The sequence below is a fragment of the Elephantulus edwardii genome, unplaced genomic scaffold (genome assembly GCF_000299155.1).
Source record: "Elephantulus edwardii isolate Elephantulus edwardi_28Jun2011 unplaced genomic scaffold, EleEdw1.0 scaffold00016, whole genome shotgun sequence".
NCBI lineage: Eukaryota > Metazoa > Chordata > Mammalia > Macroscelidea > Macroscelididae > Elephantulus > Elephantulus edwardii.
Window position 1 is genome coordinate 1,479,424 of NW_006399766.1, and position 6,726 is coordinate 1,486,149.

Genomic DNA, 6,726 nt, shown 5'->3' on the forward strand with positions numbered 1-6,726 from the left:
TCAATCATCTTTTTTCTAAATTCTGCATCAGAAAGTTCCATCAAACTTTCTGGCTTCATGAAATCCATTGCTACTGTGCCAATTTTGGGGGGAGATATCTTGTTTAGGGATTGTGTGGTGAGTGTGGTACCCTGCTTCCTTCAAGACATTGAAGTGGAAGAGTTGTTGAAAACGAAGGTGTTAGTTGGTTTTGGTTTGATGTCACTACTTCTCTATAAAGATGTCCAGTACCTTCCTTTTGCTTAGGTTGATGGGACAAATATGCTAGGGCCAAAGAGCATTTTGTAGTCTAAAGAAATTAAATCTTCAATATTGGACAACTTTTTTCAAGTGCTGTTGAAATATGCTATAAATATGGTTTTGTTTTTTTTTGTTGTTGTTGTTCTTCTGTGTGGTTTTTTGTTGCTTTTTTTGCACTTTTCTTTAAGTCCCCAAAATTCAGAGCTGGCGGGGGGGGCGAGCTGGGTCCGGGGGAGCAATGTAATACCTGATGATGGGGGTTGTGGGTCACAGCAGCAGGGGTGTGTCCTGATTCAAGTCCACTCCCAAAGTCCACTGCGTCTGCGCACGGCCCTTGGCCAGTTCCAAAGTTCAGAGCTGGCAGGGTTGGGGGGCGTGAGCCGGGTCGGGGTGGGAGCAATGCGATACCTGAAGATGGGGGTCGTGGGTCAGAGCTGCAGGGGTGTATCCCGATTCCTGGGTATACTTTTTAAAAGAAAGATTTGTTTGTTCTTTTATCAGTCTGTGGTATATTCTATATTCTTAATCAACATAATTCAAAGATATCCTTTTTCCTTCAGTCTTCTTTATCCATTGTTCAACTTTCAAATAAACATAAAGCATACCGTAGCTTGAGGCTGGCACACGTTAATTTTTCAAGTGGTATTTTGGTCTTAAGCACTTTAAAATAGTTCCTTAGGAGCAGATTTGACCAATACAATATGTCATTTGCTTTCTTGGCTGTGGATTCTGTGGGTGTTTGTGGATATAAGTAAAATGAAATTTTTGGCAACTTCCATCTTTTCTCCATTCATTTTGAAATCGCTTACTGCTCTAGTTGTGAAAAAAATGTCTGTGAGAATATTTTAAATTACTGACCTGAATTTAAACCTCTTCAGGGATTCACCTACAAATGATGGTGGGGGCAGAATTGGCCTCTCCCTTTCAATTGGCAACATTGTCCCTTACTTGTCTTGACAGTTTTGTTGACTTGTGGCAGGGGCCATAGACCTTGAAGACTCCAGGATTTGTTTGTACTGGGGTCCACATCGCTCAATTTTCAGCAAATAACAAATCAAAATTATAAACTAGGGAAATTACAAATGTCAGATAATCTTTAAAAAATTATGGGCTAGTACATCATACTGATAATGAACACTTTTTGGGGGCATTTGAAAAAACAGTATTAATTAGAATAGCTTATGCTTCACCTCTCACTCAGTAAAAAGAAGAATCCAGAATCATTCTCCAAGGCTAAAAGAAATTCTCACCTGTTAGGAATTATAGCATTAATTTACATTTTCTCCCAGTGCTGACACTTTTTACATTACAGTCATCTAAACTCTGCAGGGATGATACGTTGTGTGTGTGTGCGTGTGTAAAGAATTTAAAAGAATTTAAAAATAATATCTTCTGAGAATGTAACAACAATATGGTGACTGCTTATTCAGCTTCTGAAAAATTCTGTTATACAAGTAATAGAATCATATACATCACTGTTAATTACCTATATATGTCCTGTGTTTTCCTCAATTCAATTGCAAATTGATTATCTTCTACCTATAACAAAAGTATTACGGGGTCGATTCATGTCACAAAACTCAAACTCATTGCCTTTGAGTCTGAACCTACTCACATCAGACCCTCAAGTGTGTTTCTAAGGCTATAAATTGGATGGGAAGAGACTGTCTATCTTTCTTTTGCAGAGGTGGATTTAAACAGGCAGAGAGATTTGGCTTTTGGGTTAGCAGCAGAATTCCCTCTAGACTATGCCACCAGAGCTCTCAGGCCTATGTATAGAAGGGCTCGTTTGTGTCAGATCAAAATACGAAGACCAGCAGGGCTGAAAATTAAGCAGAATTCATTGTTCTCAAGAGAAGAACAACCAGGAAGGTCAGTCAAAATGAGTTCAGAGGGCTTCATTAAGTGAAAATCAGAAGGACTGGATGTAGGGTAAAAAGAGGGATGTATGATCAAATTAAGAATTTGAAGGACGTATTTGAATGGATAAAGAAGAGAACTGAATCACAAAAGCCCAGAACTCATGCATTTAAATTAGCAGAGATAATTATTTTATACTTGCAGGGCAGATTGCAAGCTCATGGGCTAGGACTTTTTTTTTTAATTTCCACGATAGTTTATATATACTGTGCAACTTGCATCATGCCGGGGCACATAATAGTTGTCAGAAATAATATTTTTTTAGTAAATGCACGCCCATAGCTCATGAAGAATACAAAAATAGGCACAACTTTGCATGATTCTCAGACATTTTTACAGCTCTCAATAATTTAGCATATTGCAATACTGTATACCAGAGCATTCTCATGGGAGAATTTTCTCCTTTGCTATGGGTCTTTTCATGATTTATAGCTGATCATTTGTCTTCAATTTATCTTCACACTCTATTCTTTTTGCAACTGTATATAAATCCACTACAGAAGGGTCTTTTAAACAAAAATGATGTCAAATACTGAGAGAGTGCTCTCGAGGATGTACCTTCTAGTCCACCAGATTAAGGGTAGGATTTCACTTGGATTTCCTAAATCCTTGTCTCAACTCCCGCCTGGTTTCTTTGTAGTGAAGGTTGTTAACATATATTTTTCTCCCCCATCTTCATCCAGGAACTTAAATACTGGCAAAGCGGAATGGCTAATTCTTGTAGGCATTTTCTCTATCAATTGACTGTTTAAGGAGTTTAATAAATATTTTTAGTATGCAGGTAGTTTATAAGGGTGTAGTGTATATATTTTTTGCCGTAATAAACACGTTTGATAGACTAAGAATGGTTAACTATGTCTCTAATAGTCACATCATCGCTGTGCATGATAGTTAGGGTTGTTTCTATCGTTAATATGTCGTCTATTTTTAAAAGACTTTGCAGAATAATATCATGAGGAGATGTAAAAATTAAAAGACAGGTGGAATATCCACATGTCAGTTATAAAATGCTTTGCAGAAGACAAACTGGTAACCTAGTGGCAAGAAGCTGAGCTGTAATCACGAAAGCACACAGTTCTAGGCCACAAAAGGATGGGTAAACTCCACTGTGATTAACAACCTCTGAAAACCTACCTGAGGGTCACTTATGAGTTGATAAACTCTACAGTACACCACCACAAGAAGAAGTAATAATAAAGGTGTCAGAATCCAGACAGCCATGTATGAGTAATACAATAACTAAAAGATCATTAGAGGGGATTCTTTAAACTCAAGCAGAAGAGGTTGGTCCAGGCCGGGCTGAGCTTCAGTTTCTGGAAGGTAAAAGACTTCCTTGTTCTGTCATTCAGGCACTTTGGACTAAACCCTGCTGTCTAGCTACAGCACGAGGAATTCCTTAAACTCAAGCAGAAGAAGCCAGGCTAAGCCAGGGTTTCTGGAAGGCAACAAACTTCCCTGATCTGCCATTAAGATACTTTGGATTAAACACTGCTGTCTAGCTACATCAAGTTTGATTCCTTAAGCTTAAGTAGACATTCCTGAGATGAACTGAGGTTTCTGGAAGGCAACAGACTTCCCTGTTCTGCCAATTGGGTACTTTGGGTTAAACAATTCTACCCACCTATCTTATGTCTGATTCCATAAGCAAAGCAGAGGAAGCCAGGCTGAGCCAAAGTTTCTGAAAGTTAACACTCCTCCCTGTTCTTCCATTCAGATACCTTAAATGAAACACTATTATCTAGCTTCATGACGTGGGGTTCCTTAATCTCAAGGTGAAGAGGTCAGGAAGGACTGAGCCGCGGTTTCTGGACAGCAACAAACTTCCCTGTTATGTCATTCATGTCCTTTGGGTTAAACACTACTGACTATATATAGCACATGGGATTCATTAAGCACAAGCAGAAGAGTCTAGGCAGGGCTGAACCAAGCCACAATTTATGGGAGTAAACAGACTTCCCCATTCTGCCATTCAGTTATTTTGGGTTAAACACTTCTGTCTAGCTACAACACGTGAGATTCCTTAAGCTCAAGCAGAAGAGAGCAGGCCAAGCCTTGGTTATTGGAAGACATCAAACGTCCCTGTTCTGCTATTCAGTTACTTTTGGTTAAACTCTGCTAACTAATCACGTGGGATTCCATAAACTCAAGCAGAAGAAGTCAGGCCTAGCCTTCGCTACTGGAACAAAGCATACTTCTTTGTTCTGCCATTCAGATACTATGGGTTAAACACTGCTGTTTAGAGACATCATATGGAGTTCTTTAAGCTCAAGAAGAAGAGGCTGCCACGCCAGGCCATGCTTCCGAAGCCAACGGTCTTCATTTTTCTGCCATTCAGGTATTTTGGACTGAACACTGCTATCTAGCTATATCACGTGTGATTCTTTAAATTCAATAGGAAAAGCCAGGCCAGGCCAGGCCACGCCATGGTTTCTGGAAGGCAGCAAACTTTCCAGTTCTGCCATTCAGGTGCTTTGAGTTAAAAACTTGTTTAGCTATATCATCTAGGATTCCTTAAGCTAAGTGGAAGAGCACAGATCAGGCTGGGTCAAACCATGATTCCTAGAAGGCAACACATTTCCCTTTACTGCCATTCAGTCACTTTGAGTTAAACACTTCTATCTAACTACATCATGTGGGATTCCTTAAGCTCAAAGGGACGTAAGCCACAGATTCTGAAAGGCAAAAGACTTACCTGTTCTGCCATTCAGGAATTTTGGCTTAAACATTGTTGTCCAGCTATATCAAGTGGGAGTCTTTAAGTTCAAGCAGAAAATGGCTAGGGAAACTGGTTTCTGGAAGGCAACAGACTTTCCTGTTCTGCCAATCAGATACACTGGGATGAACACTGCTGTCTAGCTACATGATGTGGGGTTCGGTAAGCTAAGAAGAGGCTGGGCCAACCCAAAGTGTCTGAAAGTCATCACACTTTCCTGTACTGCCATTAAGGTACTTTAGGTGTAACACTGCTGTCTATATCATGTCAGATTCCTTAAGATCAAGCAGAAGAGGATGGGCTGACCTGTGGTTTATGGAAGGCAAAAGACCTCCCTGTTCTGACTTCCAAATCACTTACATCACATGTAATTCCTTTAAATCAAGCAGAAGGGGACAGGTTGAGCCTTGTTTCTGGAAGGTAATAGACTTCCTTCTTCTTCCTTTCAGATACTCTGATTTAAACACTGCTGTCTAGCTATATCACATGGGATTTCTTTTTTTAAAAAAAGAATTATTGAGATTTTAACATAAGTTTACAGAAAACTTGGATTTGAATTCATTCATTGTTGCATATTTTCCTCCCTAACCACCCCCCACCCATTTGCTTTTCCCTTTAAAAAACTTGTTTCATTATTGCACAATTTCCTCCTGCCCCTGCCTCAGTCCACTTTGTTATGCACTGGATAAAGGGCAAAAAGGTAAAGGCATGGCCTCTCCACACTCCACCAGGCCAGATTTCCCCTCAAATTTTTATGGCTGTCTGAAGGGGTACAGTTAATTCATTCAGTGGCCTCATTTCTTTCACTATGTGGGAAATGGGTTTCAAGTGGCTTGTTAGGCAAATGAGTATTGAAGAGGCCAAAGTGTATATGATAAAATATCATCCTATGGCAGGAGCAAGGAGCATGAGAACCTATCCATCTCCTGCACTCAGCTGTGTGTCATCTTAGGAGCCACTCAGCCACCTGAGTTTAGTGTCAGCTGAGTTGAGCTGAGCCAACTGTTGAGTGTCTATCATGAGCACCTTAAGGAGATGGATGAACTCAGCAGACACCACAATGGCAGATGCCACAATGGATGTAAACACACCATTGATGTTGGAGATGGTGCCGGATGGGGCAATGATCCTTCCCTTGCACACAAGTTGGTGAGAGTTGATTAAACAGCCACTAACAACTACAACAAAAAAAGTCCATTGCCATTGAGTGGATTCCAACTCATAATGACCCTGTAGGGTAGAAAAAAAACTGTCTCATTGGGATTCCAAAGCTGTAAACCTTTATGGACGCAGACGGCCTCATCTAACCATCTCCCACCTGTCCTCTCTTTTCCTCTGAGTCACTAGGTTCAGTAACCAGTATACATTGACATCCCTATCGTTGCTGCATCTCCACCATGGACTGAGGTTGTGAGCACTCCTCATGGTGGTGGTGTCAGTTACCAAGGCTGAGTTCTGAACCCTGCCTACCCCAGGCATGGAACACTGGTATGTTTAAACCCATTTTGGGGTTTATCGGTCAATCCATATTATTGAGGGTACCCTTTATTTTTGGTAACCTTATGCTTACCAGTCATGTCTTTTTCTAAGCAGTGGTCTCTCTTGATTATGGGCCCAAAGTAAGTGAGCCAAAGTGTCGCCATCCTTGCTTCTTAGGAGCACTCCATTCTCATTTCTTCTAAGATAGACATACTTGCTCTTCTGGAAGTCCTTGATAGATTTCATAATTTTTGAGAGCACCACAGTTTGAAGACAAATGCATGAATTTTGTTTCTGTCTCCCTTTTTCATTGGCCAGTTTTTGCATATGTAAGAGGCATTTGTAAAGGCATTGGCTTCAATCAGGTGCCGCTT

At 40.4% G+C, this 6,726-nt stretch overlaps 1 pseudogene; it reads right to left on the reverse strand.

The window, feature by feature from the left end:
• LOC102866532 overlaps window positions 1-6,516 on the reverse strand; it is a 12,256-nt pseudogene extending 5,740 nt beyond the window's left edge.
• Window positions 6,517-6,726: the final 210 nt, after the last annotated feature.